The sequence below is a fragment of the Scyliorhinus torazame genome, chromosome 16 (genome assembly GCF_047496885.1).
Source record: "Scyliorhinus torazame isolate Kashiwa2021f chromosome 16, sScyTor2.1, whole genome shotgun sequence".
NCBI lineage: Eukaryota > Metazoa > Chordata > Chondrichthyes > Carcharhiniformes > Scyliorhinidae > Scyliorhinus > Scyliorhinus torazame.
Genome location: NC_092722.1, coordinates 111,272,473 through 111,299,121, shown reverse-complemented (window position 1 = coordinate 111,299,121; position 26,649 = coordinate 111,272,473). Strand labels below are relative to the sequence as shown.

The 26,649-nt window shown below is 47.6% G+C and overlaps 1 protein-coding gene across 45 annotated transcripts in view; it reads right to left on the bottom strand.

Annotated features, from left to right (window-relative positions):
• Window positions 1-26,649, bottom strand: part of ank3b (ankyrin 3b) — a 1,101,178-nt gene that overhangs the window by 499,392 nt on the left and 575,137 nt on the right. The window lies entirely within an intron of this gene.

The window sequence follows — 26,649 nt, the reverse complement described above, 5'->3', positions numbered from 1 at the left end:
TGCTTGTTGAGTTTAAGCATTCAGTTACAAGCCACAAATTGCTTAGCTGCCTTGGTGCATTCTCCATAACCAGTTACTAATCAGATAAGAGCCATACAGACACTACAACAAAGATACTTCATTTTTAAGGAAGAAGGAACTTGCATCAATATAGAGCCTTTCATAACCTCAGGATGTTCCAAAGGGCTTTACAGTCCATTTTTGAAGTGTAGTTCTGTTGTGATGTCGGAAGCAATGGTAGCCAGTTTGGGTAGCTAATTTGCACACAGCAATGTCTCACAAATGGCAATGTGGTAAATGACCAGACTATGTGTTGTTTTTTTTTCCATAAATTTAGAGTACCCAATTCATTTTTTTTCCAATTCAGGGGCAATTTATCGTGGCCAATCCACCTAGCCTGCACATCTTTGGGTTGTGGGGGCGAAACCCACGCAAACACGGGGAGAATGTGCAAACTCCACACGGGCAGTGACCCAGAGCCGGGATCGAAGCTGGGACCTCGGCGCCGTGAGACCGCAGGGCTAACCCACTGCACCACCGTGCTGCCCCTATGTGGTTTTTTTTTTAAAGTGATAATAAAAGCTAAAATACTGAGGATGCTGGAAATCTAAATAAAACAGAAAATGTTGGAAAATCTCTGCAGGTCTGGCAGCATCTGTGGAAAGAGACTCAGGAATGCTTTGTGGAACACCTTCACTCAGTCCGCAAGTATGACCCTAACCTTCCTATCACTTGCCATTTCAACTCGCCGTCCTGCTCTTATGCCCATATGTCCGTCCTTGGCCTGCTGCAATGTTCCAGTGAAGTCCATCACAAACTGGAAGAATGCACCTCATCTTCCAATTAGGCACTTTGCAGTCTTCTGGACTCAACATTGAGTTCAAAACTTAAGACCATGAATGCTTTGTTTGCACTGAGTGCTGAATTTGGTGCTTTTTGAGTGGGATAGTGAGAGTTTGGTGACCGAGGGAGTACAAGGCTTCATTTTTATCTAAAGTTTAGTCTTTCTTTTATTTAGTTAATTAACTTAAAAGTTGCTGTTTGGTTTAGAAGGTGAATTTTCAATCAGCTTTAAACAGGCTTCTACTTCTAGGCACTTGCAGCTGGAGCTTGTTAATTAGTTAATTGGATTAGGCCAGTTTTTCAGAGGCTAGATTCACAGTATAAAAGTGATCCCCTACAGTGCAGACTTTGTTTGCACTGAGTGCTGAATTTGGTGATTTTTGAGTGCGATAGTGAGAGTTTGGTGACCGAGGGAGTGCTGAATTTGGTGCTTTTTGAGTGCGATAGTGAGAGTTTGGTGACCGAGGGAGTTAGGTGAGGAGGGAGTAAGGTGCTCCTTTCATTTTGTTTCCGACATTTCCGCAAAGAGTGCGAAGAGAGCCAGGAGTTTACAGGAAGTGTAGCTGACTGGGAGCAGAGTCGGAGGGCGGAGATCTAGTTAGTCCACACAGCAGCTATATTCTGTAAGGTAAGAGGGGATGGAGGCTAGGCCAGTTCCATGCTCCTCCTGTAGGATGTGGGTGGTGAGGGATACCACCGGTGTCCCCACTGACTATACCTGCGGGAAGTGCACCCAACTTCAGCTCCTCAAAGACCGTGTTAGGGAACTGGAGCTGAAGCTGGATGAACTTCGGATCATCCGGGAGGCAGAGGGGGTGATTGAGAAGAGTTACAGGGAGGTAACCACACCCAAGGTACAGGACAAGAATAGCTGGGTTACAGTCAGGGGGAAAAAAACAAACAGGCAGACAGTGCAGGGATCCCTCGTGGCCGTTCCCCTTCAAAACAAGTATACCGTTTTGGATGCTGTTGGGGGGGATGACCTACCGGGGGAAGGCCCTAGCGGCCAGGTCTCTGGCACTGAGTCTGGCTCTGGGGCTCAGAAGGGAAGGGGGGAGAATAGAAAAGCAATAGTTGTAGGAGATTCAATGGTTAGGGGAATAGATAGGAGATTCTGTGGTCGCGAGCGAGACTCCCGGAAGGTATGTTGCCTCCCGGGTGCCAGGGCCAGGGATGTCTCGGATCGTGTCTTCAGGATCCTTAAGGGGGAGGGGGAGCAGCCAGAAGTCGTGGTGCACATTGGTACCAACGACATAGGTAGGAAAAGGGGTGTGGAGGTAATAAACAAGTTTAGGGAGTTAGGCTGGAAGTTGAAAGCCAGGACAGACAGAGTTGTCATCTCTAGTTTGTTGCCGGTGCCACGTGATAGCGAGGCTAGGAATAGGGAGAGAGTGCAGTTGAACACGTGGCTGCAGGAATGGTGTAGGAGGGAGGGCTTCAGGTATTTGGATAATTGGAGCGCATTCTGGGGAAGGTGGGACCTGTACAAGCAGGACGGGTTGCATCTGAACCAGAGGGGCACCAATATCCTGGGAGGGAGGTTTACTAGTACTCTTCGGGAGGGTTTAAACTAATTTGGCAGGGGAATGGGAACCGGATTTGTAGTCCAGCAACTAAGGTAGCCGATATTCAGGACGCCAAAGCATGTAATGAGGCGGTGGGGAAGGGAACACTGACAAAGGAGAGTATTTGCAGGCACGGAGATGGGTTGAAGTGTGTATACTTCAACGCAAGAAGCATCAGGAATAAGGTGGGTGAACTTAAGGCATGGATCGGTACTTGGGACTACGATGTGGTGGCCATCACGGAAACTTGGATAGAAGAGGGGCAGAAATGGTTGTTGGAGGTCCCTGGTTATAGATGTTTCAATAAGATTAGGGAGGGTGGTAAAAGAGGTGGGGGGGTGGCATTATTAATTAGAGATAGTATAACAGCTGCAGAAAGGCAGTTCGAGGAGTATCACCCTATTGAGGTAGTATGGGTTGAAGTCAGAAATAGGAAAGGAGCAGTCACCTTGTTAGGAGTTTTCTATAGGCCCCCCAATAGTAGCAGAGATGTGGAGGAACAGATTGGGAAACAGATTTTGGAAAGGTGCAGAAGTCATAGGGTAGTAGTCATGGGCGACTTTAACTTCCCAAATATTGAGTGGAAACTCTTTAGATCAAATAGTTTGGATGGGGTGGTGCTTGTGCAGTGTGTCCAGGAAGCTTTTCTAACACAGTATGTAGATTGTCCAACCAGAGGAGGGGCAATATTGGATTTAGTACTGGGTAATGAACCAGGGCAAGTAATAGATTTGTTAGTGGGGGAGCATTTTGGAGATAGTGACCACAATTCTGTGACTTTCACTTTAGTAATGGAGAGGGATAGGTACGTGCAACAGGGCAAGGTCTCCAATTGGGGGAAGGGTAAATACGATGTTGTCAGACAAGAATTGAAGTGCATAAGTTGGGAACATAGGCTGGCAGGGAAGGACACAAGTGAAATGTGGAACTTGTTCAAGGAACAGGTGCTACGTGTCCTTGATATGTATGTCCCTGTCAGGCAGGGAAGAGATGGTCGAGTGAGGGAACCATGGTTGACAAGAGAGGTTGAATGTCTTGTTAAGAGGAAAAAGGTGACTTATGTAAGGCTGAGGAAACAAGGTTCAGACAGGGCATTGGAGGGATACAAGATAGCCAGGAGGGAACTGAAGAAAGGGATTAGGAGAGCTAAGAGAGGGCATGAACAATCTTTGGCGGGTAGGATCAAGGAAAACCCCAAGGCCTTTTACACATATGTGAGAAATATGAGAATGACTAGAGCGAGGGTAGGTCCGATCAAGGACAGTAGCGGGAGATTGTGTATTGAGTCTGAAGAGATAGGCGAGGTCTTGAATGAGTACTTTTATTCTGTATTTACAAATGAGAGGGGCGATATTGTTGGAGAGGACAATGTGAAACCGATTGGTAAGCTCGAGGAAATACTTGTTAGGAAGGAAGATGTGTTGGGCATTTTGAAAAACTTGAGGATAGACAAGTCCCCCGGGCCTGACGGGATATATCCAAGGATTCTATGGGAAGCAAGAGATGAAATTGCAGAGCCGTTGGCAATTATCTTTTCGTCCTCACTGTCAACCGGGGTGGTACCAGGGGATTGGAGAGTGGCGAATGTCGTGCCCCTGTTCAAAAAAGGAACTATGGATAACCCTGGGAATTACAGGCCAGTTAGCCTTACTTCGGTGGTAGGCAAAGTAATGGAAAGGGTACTGAAGGATAGGATTTCTGAGCATCTGGAAAGACACTGCTTGATTAGGGATAGTCAGCACGGATTTGTGAGGGGTACGTCTTGCCTTACAAATCTTATTGAATTCTTTGAGGAGGTGACCAAGCATGTGGATGGAGGTAAAGCAGTGGATGTAGTGTACATGGATTTTAGTAAGGCATTTGATAAAGTTCCCCATGGTAGGCTTCTGCACTAAGTAAGGAAGCATGGGATAGTGGGAAATTTGGCCAGTTGGATAACGAACTGGCTAACCGATAGAAGTCAGAGAGTGGTGGTGGATGGCAAATATTCAGCCTGGATCCCAGTTACCAGTGGTGTACCATAGGGATCAGTTCTGGGTCCTCTGCTGTTTGTGATTTTCATTAATGACTTGGATGAGGGAGTTGAAGGGTGGGTCAGTAAATTTGCAGACGATACGAAGATTGGTGGAGTTGTGGATAGTAAGAAGGGCTGTTGTCGGCTGCAAAGAGACATAGATAGGATGCAGAGCTGGGCTGAGAAGTGGCAGATGGAGTTTAACCCTGAAAAGTGTGAGGTTGTCCATTTTGGAAGGACAAATATGAATGCGGAATACAGGGTTAACGGTAGAGTTCTTGGCATTGTGGAGGAGCAGAGAGACCTTGGGGTCTATGTTCATACATCTTTGAAAGTTGCCACTCAAGTGGATAGAGCTGTGAAGAAGGCCTATGGTGTGCTCGTGTTCATTAACAGAGGGATTGAATTTAAGAGCCGTGAGGTGATGATGCAGCTGTACAAAACTTTGGTAAGGCCACATTTGGAGTACTGTGTACAGTTCTGGTCGTCTCATTTTAGGAAGGATGTGGAAGCTCTGGAAAAGGTGCAAAGAAGATTTACCAGGATGTTGCCTGGAATGGAGAGTAGGTCTTACGAGGAAAGGTTGAGGGTGCTAGGCCTTTTCTCATTAGAACGGAGAAGGATGAGGGGCGACTTGATAGAGGTTTATAAGATGATCAGGGGAATAGATAGAGTAGACAGTCAGAGACTTTTTCCCCAGGTGGAACACACCATTACAAGGGGACATAAATTTAAGGTGAAAGGTGGAAGATGTAGGAGGGATATCAGAGGTAGGTTCTTTACCCAGAGAGTAGTGGGGGCATGGAATGCACTGCCTGTGGAAGTAGTTGAGTCGGAAACATTAGTGACCTTCAAGCAGCTGTTGGATAGGTACATGGATTACGGGAAAATGATATAGTGTAGATTTATTTGTTCTTAAGGGCAGCACGGTAGCATTGTGGATAGCACAATTGCTTCACAGATCCATGGTCCCAGGTTCGATTCTGGCTTGGGTCATTGTCTGTGCGGAGTCTGCACGTCCTCCCCGTGTCTGCGTGGGTTTCCTCCGGGTGCTCCGGTTTCCTCCCACAGTCCAAAGATGTGCGGGTTAGGTGAATTGGCCAATGATAAATTGCCCTTAATGTCCAAATTGCCCTTGGTGTTGGGTGGAGGTGTTGAGTTTGGGCAGGGTGCTCTTTCCAAGAGCTGGTGCAGACTCAGGGGGCCGAATGGCCTCCTTCTGCACTGTAGATTCAATGATAATCTATGATTAATCTAGGACAAAGGTTCGGCACAACATCGTGGGCCGAAGGGCCTGTTCTGTGCTGTATTTTCTATGTACTCTATTTTCTAATGCTCTGCTCTGCCTTGACCCCCTTTTTTAATCCATGTTTTTTTGTCTCAATGCCCCCTCTTCCCCCACAGGGCCATTGTTGTTTATTCATGTTTGTTCCGAGTTAGAACAGGGCCACTTTAAGAGTTTGCCCCGGGGACATATGGATGATGCCATCGGCAGTTTGGGTGGGCTAACAGTCAGTCTGTTCAAGCAGCCTAAAGACAAATCACCTTTCCAATAAAGCTCTTGTTTGATTTTTACCTCCATGGTCTGCAAGCCTGTATTTCAAAAATACTACAAAGAAACTAGCAACCAAGGACTCCCGGGGAAGAAAGAAAAATTGAAAAATAGTCGATCCACGCTGCAACCAACCTAAAAGAATTAACAAGATAAACATTGCGACACCAAAGGTGGCAATGGATGGGGGGGGGGGGGGGGGTAGCGAATAATAGCAGCAACCATCGAAGGAACCAAAATTTAAATAAAGATTTTGGTGAAAACAGCATCAAAAGAAGCTTGTCATGTGCTCTGCCCAGAAAGTTCTGGAACCGTGTTCCCTATGAGTAGCAAGTAAAGTAACAAATAACCTTCAACAGTAGTTTAGAGCTTTGGGTGTTCCAGACTCTGAGCTCAGGGGTACCTTGTTTGAAAAAAAAGCGAGGTGGTGCTAAAAACTTTGTGGCACATTTGGGCTTACACAAACCTTCCCGTAGTAAAAATGCGGGGGCTTTTGGCACCATGGGACAGTATGATGAAAGCACCGAGCGCTGGAGCGCATACACTGAAAGATTCAAATACTTTGTCCAGGAGAATAAAATGTCAGTGGACAGAGTAATACCGACACTCCTGAGCATGATGGGAGGGGATCTCCTGTGAAGCCTGCTGCGGCCAGAAAAACCAGGCTTGCAAACGTATGGTGAAACAGTGGAGTTATTGCAGGGCATTTCTCACCAAAACCCTTGGTCATTGCCGAGAGGTTCAGGTTCCATAAATGTATCCAGCAAGAAGGTGAATCAATTACACAATTCGTAGCTACTTTAAATAAATTATCTGAATTCTGTGAATTTGGAGATATCTCGAATGACACCATTAGAGATAGACTTGTGTGTGGGCTAAGAAACAAAGTTATCCAAAAAGGCTCCTAACAGAGAGCATTTTAGACCTAAAGAAGGCTTAAGAAATCTCAATCTCTATGGAACCAGTAAATAAGGAAGCCCAACAATTAAGATTAGACATTAAAATCCATAAAATGTCGGGTGAGACCCGAACAAAAGCACAGGTTTGAAATTGCCACCAATGTGCAATAAACTGGTCACACAGCAACTGATTGCTGGAGTAAAGATGCAAAATGTAGGAATTGTGGCAAAAGGAGGCACATCAAACATGCATGTTGGAGAAAGAAACAAGTTTCAAACAAGAATTATAAAAAGCAAAAACCAAGTGTATCAAATGGAAAACTGAAGAGAGAAAAAGATGCACGATACAGAAAAGGCGCGAAAAAGAACCAGTCACAGTCAGATGATGAACTGTCATTGAAGGTACTGACCATTCCGAGCGCAACAAACTATTAATGGGTCACTCCTTTGCTGAACAGACAGCCAGTAAAAATAGAGGTTGACACTGGCGTAGCCATTTAGTAGGTCCCAGAAACTGTTTATCAAGAGAAACTATGATATATTGCCTTGAAACCCGCAAAGATGTTACTCAAAACCTATCCTGGAGAAGTTGTGCCGTTGAGGGGCAGTATCAATGTAAATGTGCAGCTAAACAGACAGATTGCAGACTTGTCCCTGCACGTTATTAAAGGTAACTATCCAGCCGAATGGGGAGAACCTGGCTGAAGAGAATCAAGCCAGACTGGGCCGACGTGAATCTCATGTCAGACTCCGAAGCAGGCCCAACTAAAATCCTAAAGAACCAGAAGGTAGCAGCTGCTGAAAATGCTCTAACAGCAGCTGTGGCCAAGGCTCAGCGTAGCAGTGCTGGGTCCAAGACAACAAAGGCTCAGTCTGCTGTAACAAATGTAGGTCAGGGCCGAGAAACAAAAGGGTGAAGAGCTTACGGAAGATGCAGATGAATGCTTTAACAAAAATGAATGTCAACGGTATACTGAACAATTCAGGGAGGATATCTGGAATTAATTTACGTTTTTCCTTTGTAAATTCCAAATTACAGAGGAACAAGAAATTGAGGCACATCTCAAAACGCCCGATCTTACATAATCTCTCTAGTTCATTGGAAAGAACATTCAAATTGGAAAAAGAGTTGCTTACTTACTTCATGCATCAATGGTCAACAAGATAAAAAGATTGCTATCTCTGATCATGCTCCACATTTGGTAGACCTTCAGCTGGAGACAGATCCCATCCAGTGGACTCCATGGAGATTAGGTGTGGCACTACTGACTGAGAAGGGGTTCTGCGATCGCATAGCTACATCAGGTTTAACAATAGATCGGTCTCTCCCTCTACACAATGGGAGGCTCTTAAGCTGGTGATAAGAGGAGGGGTAATCTCATAAAAAGCATACTTAGATAGGGAGGAACGGCAGCATTTAGTAGGAGAGATCCTGGAAACATCTCAGCTACTCGGAGGCTCCTACCCCGGAATTGTTTGCAGCCAGGAAGTGGCTCCAGGTGCAGTTTGATTTGGTATCCAACGGGAGGATGGTGAAGCAGCTACGACGCGCAAGGAGGGTTGTATATGAGCATGGGGAGAAGGCAGGTCATCTGTTGGTACACCAGCTGAGGCAGCGGGCGCCTATCGGGAGATAATGCAGGTCAAGAGCTCGAAGGGTGGTTTAGTGACAACACAGAGAAGTCAATGTGGAGTTTGAGGTTTTCTCCAGGGATCTGTACAAACCGGAACAGCCGGATGGGATGACAGATATGACAGAGTTTCTAGATAGGCTGAACTTCCCAAGAGTAGGGAGTCGTTCGAGGCCCTGCTCGGCTCGGATGAGGTGCTACAGGTTGATGTAGACAAATAAAGCCCCGGGCCCTGATGGGCATCCGGTTGAATTTTACAACACATTCTCTGACCAGGTAGTACCAGTAATGGTAGATAAGTTCAATGATGCTCTAGCTCGAGGTTACCTGCCTGATATGTTTACATAAGCCTCCATCTCTCTTATTTTAAAGAAAGATAAGGACCCCACCGAGTGTGGTTCTTACAGGCCTATTTTGCTGCTAAATGTAGATGCCAAGGTACTGGCTAAGCTGCTGGCTTTGTGGTTAGAGCCATGTGCCCCAGATATAGTGGTAGAAGACCAGACGCGATTTGTGAAGGGTAGGCAGTTATCCTCTAATATACGGCGGCGGGTCCTGAATGTTGTCCTCTCATCTTCTTCGGCGCCTGAGCCAGAGATGATAATAACTATGGGTGCAGAGAAAGCATTCAACAGAGTGGACTGGACGTACCTCCAGTATTTGGGAGATTTGGGTTCGGGCAGAAATTTATTTCATTGGTGCAGCTGCTGTACATAAACCCCATGGCTAGTGTCCGTACCAATACCACAGATACATGCCTCTGAGAAGGGGTGCAAGACAGGGGTACCCATGGTTGCCACTCCTTTTCGCCCTGGCAATAAAACCTCTGGCGATGGCAAGGAGGGTTTTGGGGGGATGGAGGGAGATTGATCAGGGGGACACATAGGTTGTTGCTTTATGCTGATGACCTGCTCCTATATGTCACAGATCCGGCCTGCTCTATAGACGAGATTATGAGACTGCTGAGGGGCTTTGGCTCCTTCTCGGGCTACAAGTTAAATCTTGGGAAAAGTGAGTATTTTCCAGTTAATCCCCCAGGTAAGGGAGACAATCTGTGCGTACTACCCTTCATGTATTTTTTGGCAGCCAACGTACAGAAGGTGTTGGGGTGGTACAGAGACACCATGTGGGGGAGGATGGAGGCAGGTTCGTGTCGAGGGCCGGATCTCTGGACCCCATGTAGCGGCACCACTTCCACTCTCAGTGTGATCTCCATCTAAAAGATATGGAGGCAGCTCAGACATTACAAGCTGGGTGCCATGTCACTATTGACTCCTATTTGGTAGGCATTTGTTTCCGGCATCGGGTTTGCTTTCGACTTATAAGGCATGGGAAGCGGTTAGAGTGCTTCAGAGGCCTGTTTATAGATAGACGTTTCACCAGTTGGAAGAAGTTGTTGGCAAAATTCCAACTATCGGGGTCACTTCTATTTCGATATTTTCAATTGAGCGGCTTAATTCGTAGGGCTTGCCCTGTGTTACCCTTAGCGCCACAGCCTTCCCTGCTGGAGGAAATCTTACAGTTAGCAAGAACTGACGGGTGGGGGAGGATTTTGGACATCTATGAGCAGATCATCACACTGGAATCTTCGCCGCTTTATCGGGTGAAGGTGAAACGGGAGGAGGATTTGGGACCCATTTTAGATGAGGATGTGTGGACTAAGGTCCTCTGTAGGGTAAATTCCACCTCATCCTGTATGTGGCTCAGCCTCAGGTGGTTCATGGAGCCGATCTAACCAAAAGTAGGATGAGCGGGTTCTTTTCTGGAGTGGAGGACAGGTGTAAGTGGCATCTTGTAGGCCCGCCAACCATACCCACATGTTCTGGTCTTGTACCATGATGGCGAGCATTTGGGTCTCCTTTAACACCATGTCAGTGGTTCTTAACATTGATCTGGAGCCTTGCTCTTTGGTGGCCATTTTCGGGGTGTCGGACTTGCCAGGGCTGCGGACCAGGGTGAGGGCAGATGCGCTCGCCTTTGCTTCACTGATAGCTCGAAGGTGAGTTCTGCTGGGCTGGTAAGCATCCACTCCGCCTCATGCCTCGGCCTGGTTGGGTAACCTTATGGACTTTTTATACCTGGAAAAGTACACCCTCAGGGGATCGGTGGAGGGATTCGACCTGAGGTGGCAGTTATTTATCGCTCACTTCAAAGAGTTAATTATCATCAGCTGTTGGGGGGGCGGTTATGGTTTATGGTGGCGTTAGGGGGGAATACATGGGGGTGTATTTGGATGTAGCTCTGGTTGGGTACTTTTCTATATCTCCAATTTCTTGTGTTGTTGATGCAACAATTGGACCATGTTCGAATAATTATTGCAGTTGTTGTGTTGTAGTTCAGTTTGTATTTGTTAAATATGAAACCTTCAATAAAATATTACTTAAACAGAAAAGAATAAAAAGATTACTGATCGTAAACAATAGCAACAACAGGAGCAAAAGGAGCTGGTGCAGAAATTCATGAAGTATGTTTCGGTGGGAGTTGCTCCAAGTGACCAAATGAAAAGTGTTGGAGCTGCTCAGAGTGCAGTCTGCAACATCAACATTCCTTTCCTGTTTCATTGTACAGCAGAATCTGGAGTCCAATGAATATACCAGCAGCAATAAGAATTACCGTAACATGACTTTGCTCATCAATTCAGCCCTAAAGGTGAGAACAACTGGAAAATTACGGCCTCTTAATAAACCATTGTCACCATATGGTGCTCCAAGCAAGACTTATAAAGGAGTGATAAATAATAGAAATAAAGTCGCCATAGTCCCAGATGAGAGCTGACTGGTGGTGATTTAACCCGAGGATCAGCATACCTCAGGCGAGGGATCTTCATGAATAACCTCAGCTGGTATGGGAATTGGACCTGCGCCGTTGGTCTCGCTCTGCATCATAAACCAGCTGTCTGGCCAACTGAGCTAAACCAGCCGAAAGGAGGAATAAGTACATAGCAGTACAAATATTGCAAAGGTGCATGACGCTGAAGCCAACCATCACCGTGCGACAACACACAATGCTACAATGAGTAGGTCTTCTCTCCTTTTGAAGGAAAGATAATATTCAGTAAGAAAGAGCAGGGATTGCCGGATAACAGAGCTGCATCTATAACCTGCAACATGAATTAATCAAACACATTTCAAGCATTGGCGCCTTGTCAAGAGAAGACATTGTGGTTTGGACTTTTCCACGCCTCAGTCTTACTGCCACAGTGAGGTGGTAGTTTCTGGAGGCAGAATGAGTCTCCTAGGGGCGGCACGGTAGCACAGTGGTAAGCACTGTTGCTTTACAGTTCCAGGGTCCCAGGTTCGATTCCCAGCTTGTGTCTGTGCGGAGTCTGCACGTTGTCCCCGTGTGTGTGTGGGTTTCCTCCGGGTGCTCCGGTTTCCTCCCACAGTCCAAAGATGTGCAGGTGAGGTGGATTGGTCATGCTAAGTTGCCGTTAGTGTCCAAAACGGTTAGGTGGAGTTTCTGGGTTACGGGGTAGGGTGGAGGTGTGGGCTTAAGTAGGGTGCTTTTTCAAAGGGCTGGTGCAGATTCAATGGGCTCAATGGCCTCCTTCTGCACTGTAAATTCTGTGATTCTATGATCCAAGACCCAAGATGATTAACCCTATATTATTAGAAACCACTACCCCAGTGATTGCATGGGATGGCCAACACATTCTCTAAAAGGCAAAAAGCACCATCATCTTAAATCAATGAGTGATGGTTAAAAACTAGTGGGCTATGGTTAGAGAGCGAAAGGGTGTAATGTGGAATTATTAAAAACAAGAAAGATAGACTCAGTCCACAAGGAGTTACAAGATCCTTTATTGGAATGCATCTCTTGCATAGTTTAATAGTAACGGTGAGGTTTCTTGGATGAAACAGCTTTAAGGAGATCGCACAGTGCGTGTGAGTCACATGAATTGCTAGCCCTCTCCCTCCACCTTCTCGGTGTTCAGATTTCCAGTCAAAAGCTTAAAGACATGAGCAACCTGCACGTCAACCTGACCTACAGGAATTCCAGTCAATTACAGCTGATCCTTTAACATCAAACCTTATTCCTTGTGACATGGGCTGCTGATGCCAAAGTATTGCTGTCTGGATCAAATTGGGTATTTCTGTATTATATATTAATCAGACTCTGAAAAGACAGGGCAAATAAAATGCAATTTAAAAGGTCGCACACTGCCTCGTGAAGTGCATAACCGGCTGCACTCACACAGGATTGCAGGATAATTACAGATGAGCAAGGCTTTCCAGCTCCTATGTATCTATCCACCCAGAAAAACCATATGGGGCCCCCATTGTAACATTGTTTTTTGTATAGTTTTGACCCACACAACCACAGACGCAGTCGATTTGATTCTTTAATAATCAGTATGAAGATAAATTGCCTACATTTGTCTTTCCAGTTCAAAACTGCCTCTTCTTGTTCTCGACTCTCAATTTAATTGTAAGAAATTTTAAAGATACTACTTTTTTATTCTTTTGAACCATCTTATATGCCTCAACCAGGTCACTTCTCAGCCTCGTTCCTTCCTGAGGCTTGTGTTCGATATAGTTCTACTACACTGACTTACAAATTCCTACTTGTTTATTTCAGCACCATTCACAGGATGCACCACTGTTCTTTCCTGTGTGCAAAACTTTACATTCATCAGTGTTGAATTCTAACTGCCATTCTTCTGTCCAATTTTGTTTTTCCAACATATTTACCAATTTTCTGAGCGGACTGTGACTTGCGATTGTCTACTAATTTGACCAAGTTTCTTGTGTTTCTCAATCTAAGTTGTTCAAGTAAACTAGAAACAGTAGTCATTCCAACACCATTCACTGGGCTATCCCACTAAGTACCTCCTCCAACTCTGATGCAACTCCTTCAGCAAATACCCATGGTTCTATACTGTTTCAGGCACGGCCCACTCTACAGGTGCAGTACAGCAGAAATGGAAAAGTATTTTCTTAAAGCAAAACAATGTTTATTCTATGAACTCAAGTTAACCTTTTTAAAACATACAGTGAACATCTTAGCAACATTAAGTCAAATACAACCCCCAAAGAATACAACACTAAGTAATCCTTTAAGCTTTCCTTTTAACATCCATAAAACTTAAAACACCTTTAACCTAATGTGCTTCTGGTAAACGTCATTACTGTTATTAGTTTTAAATCACCAGGATCGATTTACAGGCTTCAGATTAGAGAGAGAGATTCATACACCTTCTGGCTGTGACTGCAGCTATCCAGCTGTGAAAACAAAACTAAAATACACCCTGCAGCAAACAGCCTAAAACATAAGTAAAAAGCTGACAAACAGCCCAGCTCCACCCACTCTGACATCACTGCAGTAATAAACACCCATTTCTTAAAGGTACTCTCACTACAGATATTTATATACACACCCATTTATAAACATCCATTTCTTAAAGGTACTCTCACATGACACAATCTATTGGTGCTTTTCCATTAACTCCCTCAAAGAGATTGGCAGTGTCTGACCAATCTCCTCCCTGGTCTCTCTCAGCTCACTGACAAAAAATTGTCCTGTTACAGAGGGTCGGTGCGGACTCGATGGGCCAAATGGCTTCCTGCTGCACTGCAAGAATTCTATGATTCTATGGTAGACAGGAACGGAGGAGGGGGCCATTCAGTCCCTCAAGCCTGCTCCACCATTATTGGGGGAGTTATTTCTGTTCACCAATTTTAGTCCGTTAGATTTGTATCAAAGTCATTAATTTTGCTGAGACTATCTCTGTTAGCAGGGCGCATGTTAATCAAACCTTCATTTGTGATGACTTGAAGGAATTAATAATTTGGAACATTTTCATACCCATGGAAATGGGAGATGTTTGGATTCCCGCGATTTATATCAGTTCTGCTCAGCGATGAAGTGAGTCGGAATTAGGGATGAAGTGCTTGACAAGCTGACATAAGCAAAGCAAATTCCAATACTCCAAGCGTTAAAGCATTAAGAGTGAGACGCCCATAGGAAGATGTTACCATTCCTTCCATAGCACCTTTTTCCTCTTTCATGGGATTTGGTCATTACCAACAAGGCCAGCATTCCTTCGGGGAAGAAAATCTGCTATGCTTACCTGGTCTGGCGTACATTTGACACCAGACCCACAGCAATGTGTTTGACTCTTACCTGCCCTCTGAAATGGCCGAGCAAGTCTCTTGAGTTCACAGACACTTGGGAATGGACAACTGAAGCTGGCCCTGCCAGTGACACCCATATACCGTGAAAGAATAAAATGAAGCAACACGAGAATTGTTCATTCATAGATGGCATTGTTCATGGTGAGTCAGACGATGTAATAAACTGAGACAGGAATTATGTAGGGACTAATAAGGAATATATGCCCTATGCAAGACAGACAGTATATGGGAGAAACATATCTTAGAAAGGGTAATGAGGGATATTGTACAAGACACACTGTTTCAAACAACCTGCCACATTTATTGCTTCTGCGTAATGTTCTACTTGTAAATAACTTCAGGCGGAGTGGGTTTAATATAGTGTTATTTTCCACTTGCTCACAGGTGGAAGGTGGATGTAATGGGTATCCCATGTGATCTGCAGTGGCCACCATCACCATCACGATGGCAGGTCATGCTATCCAACTGACAGTACATATAAAGGTGTTGATTGGAGCCCACTGCAGGTTCAGTCGTGTCATCAGCACAAGGCAGAATTCTTGGGAGAAAACGCAAATCATAACACCACTGCCCTGCAAACATTTTGTGTGCATCAGTTTACAATCTTGCAAAATCCATCGAGTAACTGGCACCCCATTGCAGTTCAGAGGGAGATGGCGAGAGAGATTGGGAAAGTAAGAGATAGGCGGGGGTGAATGATGTGTTTCGGGAATTTTACAGTGGATTGTATAAATCGGAACCCCCAGCCAGGAAGGAGGGTATGAAGCGATTTTTGGGGGGTTGGAGTTTCCAAAGAAAGATGAGGAACTGGTGGAGGGTTTGGGAGCCCCAATTGGACTGGGGGAGGTTATAGATAGATTGGGGGTGATGCAATCGAGTAAGACCCCGGGACCTGACGGATACCCGGTTGAGTTTTATAAAACGTTTTCCGGGCTGTTGCGCTGCTCCTGGTAAAGGAGCTGGGAGTGCACCCCCCCCCCAACATTATCGCAGACAACGGTTTCCCTTATTTATTTTTTTGATAAACAATTTTATTGAGGCATTTTGGCATAGTAAACAACAACAATACAAAACAGTGTGGTACGAACAATCAACATTGTGCAAAAACCAGCTCCCCTCCTACAAGGACCCGCCTAACTACCCCCCTAATCTACGTTGCCCTAACTCTCCCCCCCCCCCCCACCACCGCTGACGATTAATTTTCCGCGAAGAAGTCGATAAATGGTTGCCACCTCCAGGTGAACTCTGACAGTGACCCTCTCAGAGCGAACTTAATTTTCTCCTGTCGGAGAAAGCTCGCCATATCCGATAGCCAGGCCTCCGACTTCGGGGGCTTCGAGTCCCTCCATGCCAGCAGAATTCGTCGCCGGGCAACCAGGAAAGCAACGGCCAAACCGTCAGCCTCTCTCTCCTCCTGGACTCCCGGGTCCTCTAAAACCCCCAAAATTGCCACCTCTGGACTCATCACCACCCTTGTTTTCAGTTCCCGGGACATAATGTCTGCGAATCCCTGCCTGTACCCCTTGAGTTTTGGACATGCGAAGAACATGCGGACATGGTTCGCTGGTCCTCCCAAACACCTCGCGCACCTGTCCTCTAATCCAAAGAATTTACTCATCCGGGCCACTGTCATGTGGGCCCGGTGGACGACCTTAAATTGAATCAGGCTGAGCCTAGCGCATGTTGCGGTCGAGTTTACCCTGCTCCACGCCTCCGCCCATAAGCCCTCTTCTAACTCACCTCCGAGATCCTCTTCCCACTTAAGCTTCAGCTCCTCGCACTGCGACTCCTCTGCCCCCATAAGTTCTTCGTATATATCTGAGATCCTCCCCTCCCCCACCCATCCACTGGACACTACCCTATCCTGGATCCCCCTAAGTGGCAGGCGTGGGAAGGATGGAATCTGTCTGCATAGAAAGTCCCGCACCTGCAAGTACCTGAAATCATTCCCTCTCGCCAGCCCAAATTTCTCCTCTAGCACCCTCATTCTCGGGAAGCTCCCTTCCAAGAACAGATCCCCCATCCTCTCAATCCCATCCCTCCGCCATGCTTGGAACTCACCATCCATATTCCCCGGGGCAAACCGGTGATTGTCGCAAATTGGGGACCAAACCGATGTTCCCCCTCCCCCCACGTGCCTTCTCCAATGTCCCCAGATCCGCAGAGTCACCACCACCATAGGGCTGGTGGAGTACCGTGCCGGCGGGAGCGGCAGGCGTGCCATAACCAGGGCTGCCAAACTGATGCCCCTGCACAAAGCAGCCTCCATCCACCCCCAAAACCGACCCCGCACCCACCATCCACTCCCTTATCATAGCTATGTTGGCCGCCCAGTAGTAATTACTAAAGTTTGGCAGTGCCAGTCCCCCTTCCCCTCGGTTCCTCTCGAGCATCAATCTCCTCACCCATGCGGACTTTCCCGCCCACACAAATCCCATAATCATTTTATTGACCTTCTTGAAAAATGAAAATGGGGAGACACTGGAATACGAACAGGAATCTCGGGAGGATCGTCATTTTAACCGTCTGCACTCTCCCCGCTAGTGTCAGTGGGAGCGCATCCCACCTCCGGAACTCGATCCTCATTTGCTCCACCAACCGAGATAAGTGCAACTTGTGCAACCGGCCCCAGTCCTGCGCCACCTGTATCCCTAAGTATCTAAAACCGTCCCCTACTCACCTAAACAGCAGCCCCCTCAGCCGACCCACCTGGCCCCTCGCCTGGACTACAAACAACTCACTTTTTGCCATGTTCAGTTTATACCCCGAGAACCGGCTGAATTCCCTCAGGATTCCCATGATTTCATCCATCCCAGCCACTGGATCCGTGATGTGTGAGAGCAGGTCGTCGGCGTACAACAAAACTCACCCCCCCCCCCCCCCCGTATCAGCCCCTTCCAAACCCTAGAAGCTCTCAGGGCAATTGCGAGTGGCTCTATTGCTAGCACAAACGGCAGTGGGGAGAGGGGTCACCTCTGCCTCGTCCCTCGGTACAGTCTACAATAGTCAAATATCATCCTATTCATCCTCACACTCGCGTCCGGAGCCTGGTACAGCAGTCTAACCCATTTGATAAAGCCCTCCCCGAACCCAATTCGTCCCAGCACCTCCCATAAATAGTCCCACTCAACCTGGTCGAAAGCCTTCTCGGCATCCATTGCCACAACTACCTCTACCTCCTTACTCTCCGGGGGCATCATGATCACATTCAGCAGCCTTCTTAGGTTGGCCACCAGCTGCCTGCCCTTGACGAACCCGGTTTGATCTTCCATAATAACGTCCGGCACACAGTCCTCAATCTTAGCCGGCAAGAGCTTGGCCAGTATTTTAGCATCTACATTGAGCAGAGAGATCGGCCTATAGGACCCACATGCCTCCGTGTCTTTGTATCGTTTCAATATCAGGGAGATGGTGGCCTGTGACATCGTCGGCGGTAAAACTCCTCTGTCTCTTGCCTCATTAAAAACCCTAACCAGTACCGACCCCACAATCTCAGAGAACTTTTTATAAAACTCCACCGGATACCCATCCGGCCCAGGGACTTTACCTGATCGCATGGCCCTCAAGCCCCCCAATATTTCTTCGGTCCTAATTTGGGCCCCCAGCCCGTCCACCAACCCCCTACCAACATTTGGGAAGGTCAGTCCATCCAGAAAGCGCCTCATCCCCTCCGGCCCTGCAGGGGGTTCCGAGGTGTAAAGCTTACTATATAAGTCCCTGAACACCTTGTTCAGCCCTGCCGGATCTCCTACCACATTCCGCCTCCCATCGATTACATTCCCTATTTCCCTGGCGGTCTCCCTCTTCCTCAGTTGCTGTGCCAGCATTCTACTGGCTTTCTCCCCGTGCTCATAGATCACACCCCACACCTTCCTAAGCTTCGCCACAGCCTTACCTGTGGACAACACCCCAAACTCAGCCTGTAGCCTTAGTCATTCCCTTAATAGCTCTGCCCTCGGGGTCTCCGCATATCTCCTGTCTACCTGTACAGTCGGTCCGTTTCTGCCCTGTCCGTCCTGTCCCTATGTGCTCGAATCGAGATCAGCTCCCCTCTCAGCACTGCCTTCAGCGCCTCCCAGAGCACCGCAGCTGAGACTTCCCCTGTGTCATTGACCTGCAGGTAGTTTTGCACACATTTCCTCACCCTCTCACACACCGCCTCGTCCGCCAACAAACCGACCACTAGCCTCCATTGAGGGCCTGAAAACTTTCCTTGCAGACCTGCAGATCAACCCAGTTTGGGGCATGGTCCGAAATAGCGATCGCCGAATATTCAACGTCTGTCATCCCCGCCAGCAAATCCCTGCTCATGATGAAAAAAATCGATTTGGGAATACACCTTATGAACATGTGAATAGAACGAAAACTCCTTCCTCGTCGCCCAACTAGCCCTCCATGGATCAGCCACCCCCCCCCATTTGCTCCATAAACCCCCTCGGTTCAGTTCTTTTGCCATTGCCTGCACCTTCCCCGTTTTTGAACACGAACGGTCTAGGCCGGGGTCAAGGACTGTGTTAAAATCAACTCCCATAATCAGCCTGTGCGAGTCCAGGTCTGGTATCTTCCCCAGTAGTCTCTTAATAAAATGCACATCGTCCCAATTTGGGGCATATACATTGATCAAAACTACCCTCATCCCCTCGAGCTTACCACTCACCATGACAAATCTGCCTCCTCCAGCCGAGATTGTACTACCCACCTCGAATTGCACCTGTTTGTTAACCAAAATCCCGACCCCTCTGGTTTCAATGTCCAGACCCGAATGGAAGACCTGGCTAATCCAGGCCTTCCTTAATCTGACCTTTTCATCTACCTTCAGATGAGTCTCCTGAAGTACTATTACGTCCGCCTTCAGCACCCTCAGATGCGCAAACACACGTGCCCTTTTTACTGGCCCGTTTAACCCTCTAACGTTCCAGGTGATCAGCCTGGGTGAGGGGCACCGTGCACCCCCCCCCACCACCGATTAGCCATCTCCTTTCTTAGAGCCGCCCCCTAGCCTCTTTGTTGTGCTTCCCCTGGCCCGCCTCCTGGCAGCCCCCATCTCCGACCTCCTCCATGTTACCAAACCCAAATCCCTCCCTCGTCAGCAGATCAACTACCCCCCTTTCCCCCCGCCCACCCCCCCAGCAACAACACCCTGTAACCTAACCCCTGCCATAAACTAGCTATATACACCCCCCCCCCCACCTGGCTTCCATAGACCAGCTCACCCAGCTAGCCTGGTGACTCTTGACTCCGGCGCCAACAAGTCTCCCACCTATTGTTCCCTCTGACCCATCCCCCCACCCATCAACACCACTTCGCCAAACCAGTCATCCTCGAGCAAATGGTGTGAAGAAAGAAAAACCCAAGGAACAAAGAAAACCCCAACGCTAGTGCAAATCGAATTAAACAAAATAAATAATAGGCACTTCCAACCACCCCGGTCAGAACACAAAAAGCCCCCAGCCCCAAATACCTTAACTACCCTCTTTTTCCAGTGAAAACTCGAGTACGGAAGAGAAAAAAAAACAACACAACACAAGACAAACGTGTAAACATTGCTTGGTAACTTTTTAAACTTAAGTCCAAAAAGTCCTCAGTTCGGCACCAGCCCTTCCCTCTTGGCAAAGTCCATCGCGTCCTCAGGCTCCTCAAAGTAATGGTGCCGCCCCTCGTGCGTGACCCAAAGGAGCGCCGGGTACAGCAGCCAAAACTTCACCTGCTTCTTAAACAGAATCTCTTTGACTTGCCTGTAGCCTGCCCTCCTTCTGGCCACCTCCACGCTCAGGTCCTGGTAGATGCGCAAGACACCATTGTTCCAATGGCAGCTCCACGTGCGCATGGCCCACTGTAACACCCGCTCCTTGTCCAGGAACCTGACCACCATTGCTCAGGGGGGGGGGGGCCCGCTCGCGCCTGCCTCGCCAGCGCTCTGTGTGCCCTGTCCACCTCCAACGGGCGAGGGGAGACATCATCCCCCAACAGCTTCTGGAACATGTCTGCCACATGCGCCGCGGCATCCATTCCCTCAGCCCCCTCCGGGAGACCAACGATTCTCAAATTCTGCCGACGGGACCTATAATCCAGGTCCTTCACCTTTTCCAGAAGCCTTTTTTGTTGGTCTTTGAGCCTCTCCATCGCCACCTCCCCCACCGTTTGGTGATCCTCCTGCTCCTCCAGCGCCTTCTCCAGCTCCTGGATCGTCCGATCCTGGGCATCCAGCCTGTGCTCCAGGCGCTCGATTGATTTCGGGATCGGGTCGTAACTGTCCCGTTTCAGCACGGTGAAGCCCTCTTGGATGACCTTCAGCAGATGCTCCGTTGTTGGCTGGACTGTCTGCACCTGGGTCCGGACATCGGCCATATTGTCCTCAGCAGCAGCTTCCACACTGCGCTTGTTTGCCGATTTCTTCAACTGTTTGCGATTCTTTCTGCTCCTTAATTCCATACAACTATATCTGGAGTCAGTACCTGAGTGCCTATGCCTTCAGATCCAGCGCTCAAAAGTGCAAAAAAGTCAGGGGAAAAGGTCCAAAAGTCCGACCAGATCGAGAGCCACCAAATGTGTGACTTACTCCCTCATAGCCGCCACTGGAAGTCGATTTCCCTTATTTTGAAGTGGGATAAGGATCTAAAGAGTTGTGGGTCATGTAGGCCAACCTCCCTGTTGAATGCGGATGCAAAATTGCTGGCAAAGGTCTTGGCCATCCGCATAGAGGATTGTGTTCCGGGGGTAATAGGGGAGGACCAGACGAGATTTGTGAAGGGACGACACCTGACGTCCAACATTAGGTGGCTCCTAAATGTAATAATGATGCCTGCGGAGGGGCGCGAGGTCGAGGTGATGGTGGCCGTGGACGCAGAAAAGGCCTTTGATCGGATGGAGTGGAAGTACTTGTGGGATGTGTTGGGAAGGTTTGGGCTTGGGCAGAGATTTGTGGATTGGATCTGGTTGCTATATCAGGCACCGGTGGCGAATGTAAGGAACAACCGGATTCGATCAGAGTATTTTAGTCTGTGCAGGGGGATAAGGCAGGGGTGTCCACGCTCCCCACTACTGTTTGCCCTGGCCATAGAACACATAGAACATAGAACATACAGTGCAGAAGGAGGCCATTCGGCCCATCGAGTCTGCACCAACCCACTTAAGCCCTCACTTCCACCCTATCCCCATAACCCATTAACCCCTCCTATTGCCATAGAGCCTTTGGCAATGTCGCTGAGGGCATCGAACGTTTGGCGGGGAATAGTGAGAGGGGTGGAACATAAGAGTCTCACTCTACTTGGATGATTTACTCCTTTATATAACAGACCCGTTGGGGGGAAATCGCAGGAATTATGGGAATACTGGAGGAATTTGGCCGGTTCTCAGGTTACAAACGGAATATGGTCAAGAGTGAGGTTTTTGCCATCCAGGCAAAGGGGGCAGGAGAGGAGACTGAGTGAGATGGTGGGAAGGAGTTTTAGGTACCTGGGGATTCAGGTGGCAAGGCACTGGGGTCAGCTGCATAAATTAAATTTGGACAAGGTGATTGAGCAAATTGAAAGGGGACTTCCGTAGCTGGAACGTGCTCCCGCTGTCAGTGGCGGGGAGGGTATGAAGATGACAGCCCTCCTGAGATTGCTGTTTGTGTTTCAGTTTCTCCCATTCTTCATCCCCAAGGCATTTTTTAGGAAGATGAACGTGGCGATCTAGGGTTTTATATGGACTGGGAAAGCCCCGAGGGTAAAGAAGGTCCTTCTTGAACAGGGGCGTGATGAGGGGGGCTTGGCCCTTCCGAACTTTATGAACTATTACTGGGCGGCCAATATTTCTATGATTAGGAAATGGGTAGTGGAGGAGGGGTCGGTGTGGGAGCGAGTGGAGGCGGCATCTTGCAAGGGCACGAGCCTGGAGGCTCTGTTAACGGCACCTCTGCCGTTCTCGCCGGCTCGGTACTCCACAAGTCCAGTGGTAGTAGCAGCCCTGAGTGTGGGGGCAATGGAGGCAACACATGAGACTGGAGGGGGCGTCGGTATGGTCACCGAACTGTGATAATCACGGGTTTGCTCCGGGGGGACTGGACGGGGACTTCAGGAGGTTGCAGCGGGCTGGGATTGAGAGATTTGGGGATCTCTTCATTGAGGAGGGTTTCCTGAGTCTGGAGGAACTAGAGGAGGAGTTTGAGTTACCGGGTGGGAACGGATTCCGGTACCTGCAGGTACAGGATTTTGGCCAGAGGCAAGTTCCAAGCTTCCCTTGCCTCCCTTTAAGGGGACTACAGGATAAGGTAATGTCTAAAACAGGGATTGGGGAGGGGAGGGTCTTGGAAATATATAATAGGAACTGATGGAGTGGGAAGGGGTCCCAATCGGGGAGGTGAAGAGGAAGTGGGGGGAAGAGCTGGAGGAGAGTTGGAAGTCGGGTTATGGGAGAAGGCCCTGTGGAGAGTCAATGCTTCCACGTCGTATGCCAGGCTTAGCCTGATCCAGTTCAAGGTGGTCCACAGGGCTCATATGACTGTGGCCCAGATGAGTAGGTTTTTTGAGGAGATGGAGGACAGGTGTGGGAGGTGCGGGGGGGAAATCCGGCGAATCGTGTGCATATGTTCTGGGCTTGTCCGAGGCTGAGGGGATTTTGGCAGGGATTCTCAGATGTCATGTCCGAGATCCTGTAAGGGAGGGTGACTCCGGGTCCAGAGGTGGCAATATTTGGAGTGTCGGAAGATCCGGGAGCCCTGGAGGGGGGGGGGGGTTTACTGGGATGGAGGGACTCGGAGTCTCCAAAGTCAGGGTTGTGGGTCAGCGACATGGCAGAGTTTCTTAGGCTAGAGAAGATTAAGTTCGCCTGAAGGGGTTCAATATAAGGGTCTGTTCGGAGGTGACGGCCGTTCATCGACTTCTTTAAGGAAAACTGACCGTCAGTAGGAGTGTGTGGGGGCGGGGGGGGGGGGAGGGGGGGGTGGAAGTAAAGAATAAGGGCAGGGAATCTAATATATGGGGAGCTAGGAGTTAGGGCGGGGGGAAGTTAGGTATTATACTGTGGGGTTTTTGCATGTGTTGGATCCACCGCTCTGTTGTTCAGAATGTTAAAATGATAAATGCCTCAATAAAATATTTTCTGGAAAGAAAGTTGAGGGAATCATCTTTAAAGTATAAGCAACTACCAGCACGCAGTTTTTAAAACTCCTCGTTCATACAATCATCGAATCACAGAATATACAGTGCAGAAGGCGACCATTCGGCCCATCGAGTCTGCATCGGCCTTTGGAAAGAGCACCCTACATAAGGCCACGCTTCCACACCATCTCCGTAATCCGACCTAGCCTTTTGGACACCAAGGGGCAATTTATCATGGCTAATCCACCTAACCTGCACATCTTTGAACTATGGGAGAAACCGGAGCACCCGGAGGAAACCCACGCAGACACGGGGAGAAGTGCAAACTCCACACAGACTGTCACTCGAGGCCAGAATTGAACCTGGGACCCTGGAGCTGTGAGGCAGCAGTGCTAACCACTATGCCACCATACCGCTCGTTCCATGGGAGCACAAGCAGAGCTTTAAGCGTGTCCATGAGACATTATCCAGCCACAAACCGTTAAAATTAAAATGGAAGCAAAACACTGAGGATGCTGAAAATCTGAAATAAAAACAGAAAATGCTGGAAAAGCTCTGAAGAGTCCTATAGGTTTGAAACGTTAAGTGTATTTCTCTCTCTACGGTTGCTGCCAGACCTGCGCAGTTTTCCAGCACTTTCTGTTTTTAAATGTTTAAACTCTTGCATACAGCTTGGATTTCCTAACGGTCTTCTCTTAATTTGTCACACTTTAACATCTGTAACACCCCTATTCAAAAAGGGAAGGAGGCAGAAAGCAGGTAACTATAGGCTGATTAGCCTAATATTTACTGTTGGATAAATGTTGGAATCAATTATTATGGAAGTTACATTTATTAAGAAAGTTACAATTATTAAGGAAGCACATTTGGAAAATCATAATCTAATCAAGCAGAGTCAGCATCGCTTTATAAACGGAAATTGTGTCTGACTAACACATTAGAGTTTTTTGAGGAAGTCTCAACTGGAGTGGATAGACGGGAACCAGTAGATGTGTTTCATTTGAACTGCCAGAAGGTGTTCGACAAGGTATGTGATATGGTACGAATAAAGTAATGGCATGATGGGAAAACTGGTCAATGGGAAGACTGGTCAAAATGTTTGATACAATGTAAGATACGCTGACCTACTCATTCCAGTTTACCAGACCCCTGTAAAGAATGCTGACAGTTCACCAGACCCCTGTAAAGAATGCTGACATTCACCAGACCCACGTAAGAAATGCTGCCCTAACCATTCCAGACCCCTGTAAGACTGATAAGGCCGACTCCGCATAACTTGAAGTCTGAATAAGATCAGAGAAGGTCAAGCCATTCCAAAATGCCTGACCTCGGCAACTCCTGATAAGACCAACTCGTCACAACCCAGGGCCGTATGAATAAGACAAGATAAGGTCAGGAAGGAATAAGTCTCCTCCGACCTTTTAATGTTCCCTCCAAGGACAAGATAATGGCATGGGTGATGCAACAACGAGCCCGAGAAGGTCAGCAAGGTTAGGTCTGTTTTATGATATTGCTTATGTTTGTACTTCTGATCGAATTCCTGACTAAGCTGCAGTCACGCAATCCTGATAATGATAATGTATAAATACTGAGCTGATTCTCTGTGAAAGCGCAGACTTGGGAAGGAATCAGCAGTTGTACTAACTGCTCTCTGACCTCAAGTTTCAGCCATTGCTGCATGCAGTCTCTTCATAAATAAAGCCTTGTTATTTTGCCTTAACAAGCGTTGTCGAATCTTTCTACTACAGTCCAGAAGCAGGAAAATATTGACTTCAACAGGTACCTCACAAATGGTCAAGTCATAAGATAAGAGCTCATGGTGTTGGAGGTAGTATATTGGCAGGGATAGAGAATTGGCTAATGGGCAGGAAACAGCGAATGGGGATAAGGGGTTCTTTTCCAAATTGGCAACCAGTAACCAGTGTGATTCCACAGGGATCAGTGCTGGGATCACAACTGTTTACTCCATATATTAATGACTTGGAGGAATGAAACAAATGTACTGTAGCCAAATTTGCCGACAACACAGAAATAGGTGGGAAGGTAAGTTCTGAGAGGGATACAGACAGTTTGCGAAGAGATATTGATTAGGTTAAGTAAGTGGGTAAAAAGTTGGAAAATAGAATATCATGTGGGAAAATGTGAAGTTGTTCATTTTGGAAGGGATAACAAAAGAGCAGAGTATTATTTTAATGGAGAAAATCTTGAAGGTACTTGTGCATGAAACACAGAAAGCTAGCACACTGGTGCAGCAGGTAATCAGGAAGGCTAATGGAATGTTGGCCATTATTTCAAGGGGATTGGAGTATAATAATAATAATAATCTTTATTAGTGTCACAAGTAGGCTTACATCAACATTGCAATGAAGTTACTGTGAAAATTCCCTAGTCGCTACACCACAGTGCCTGTTCGGGTACACTGAGGGAGAATTCAGAATGTCCAATTCACCTAACAAGCAAGTCTTTCGCGTCCTGTGGGAGAATACCCGGAGGAAACCCACGGACACACGGCGAGAATGTGCAGACTCCACACAGACAGTGACCAAAGCCGGGAATCGAACCCAGGCCCCAGGTGCTGTGAAGCAACAGCGCTAACCACTGTGCTAAAGAGTAGGAAAGTCTTGCTGCAACTGTACAAGGTACTGGTGATGCCACATCTGGGGTACTGTGAGCAGTTTTTGTCCCCTTATTTAAGGAAAGATATTATTTCATTGGAGGCCGTTCAGAGAAGGTTCACTTGGATCATCCCGGCCTGGAGGGATAGACTTATGAGCAAAGGTAAAACAGTTGGAACTCTACGCATTGGAGTTTAGAAGATTGAGAGGTGATCTCATTGAGGATTCTTAATATAGGATTCTGAAGGGGCTTGAAAGGGTAAATGCTGAAAGGATGTTTTCCCTCATGGGAGAGTCTAGAACCAGAGGGCAT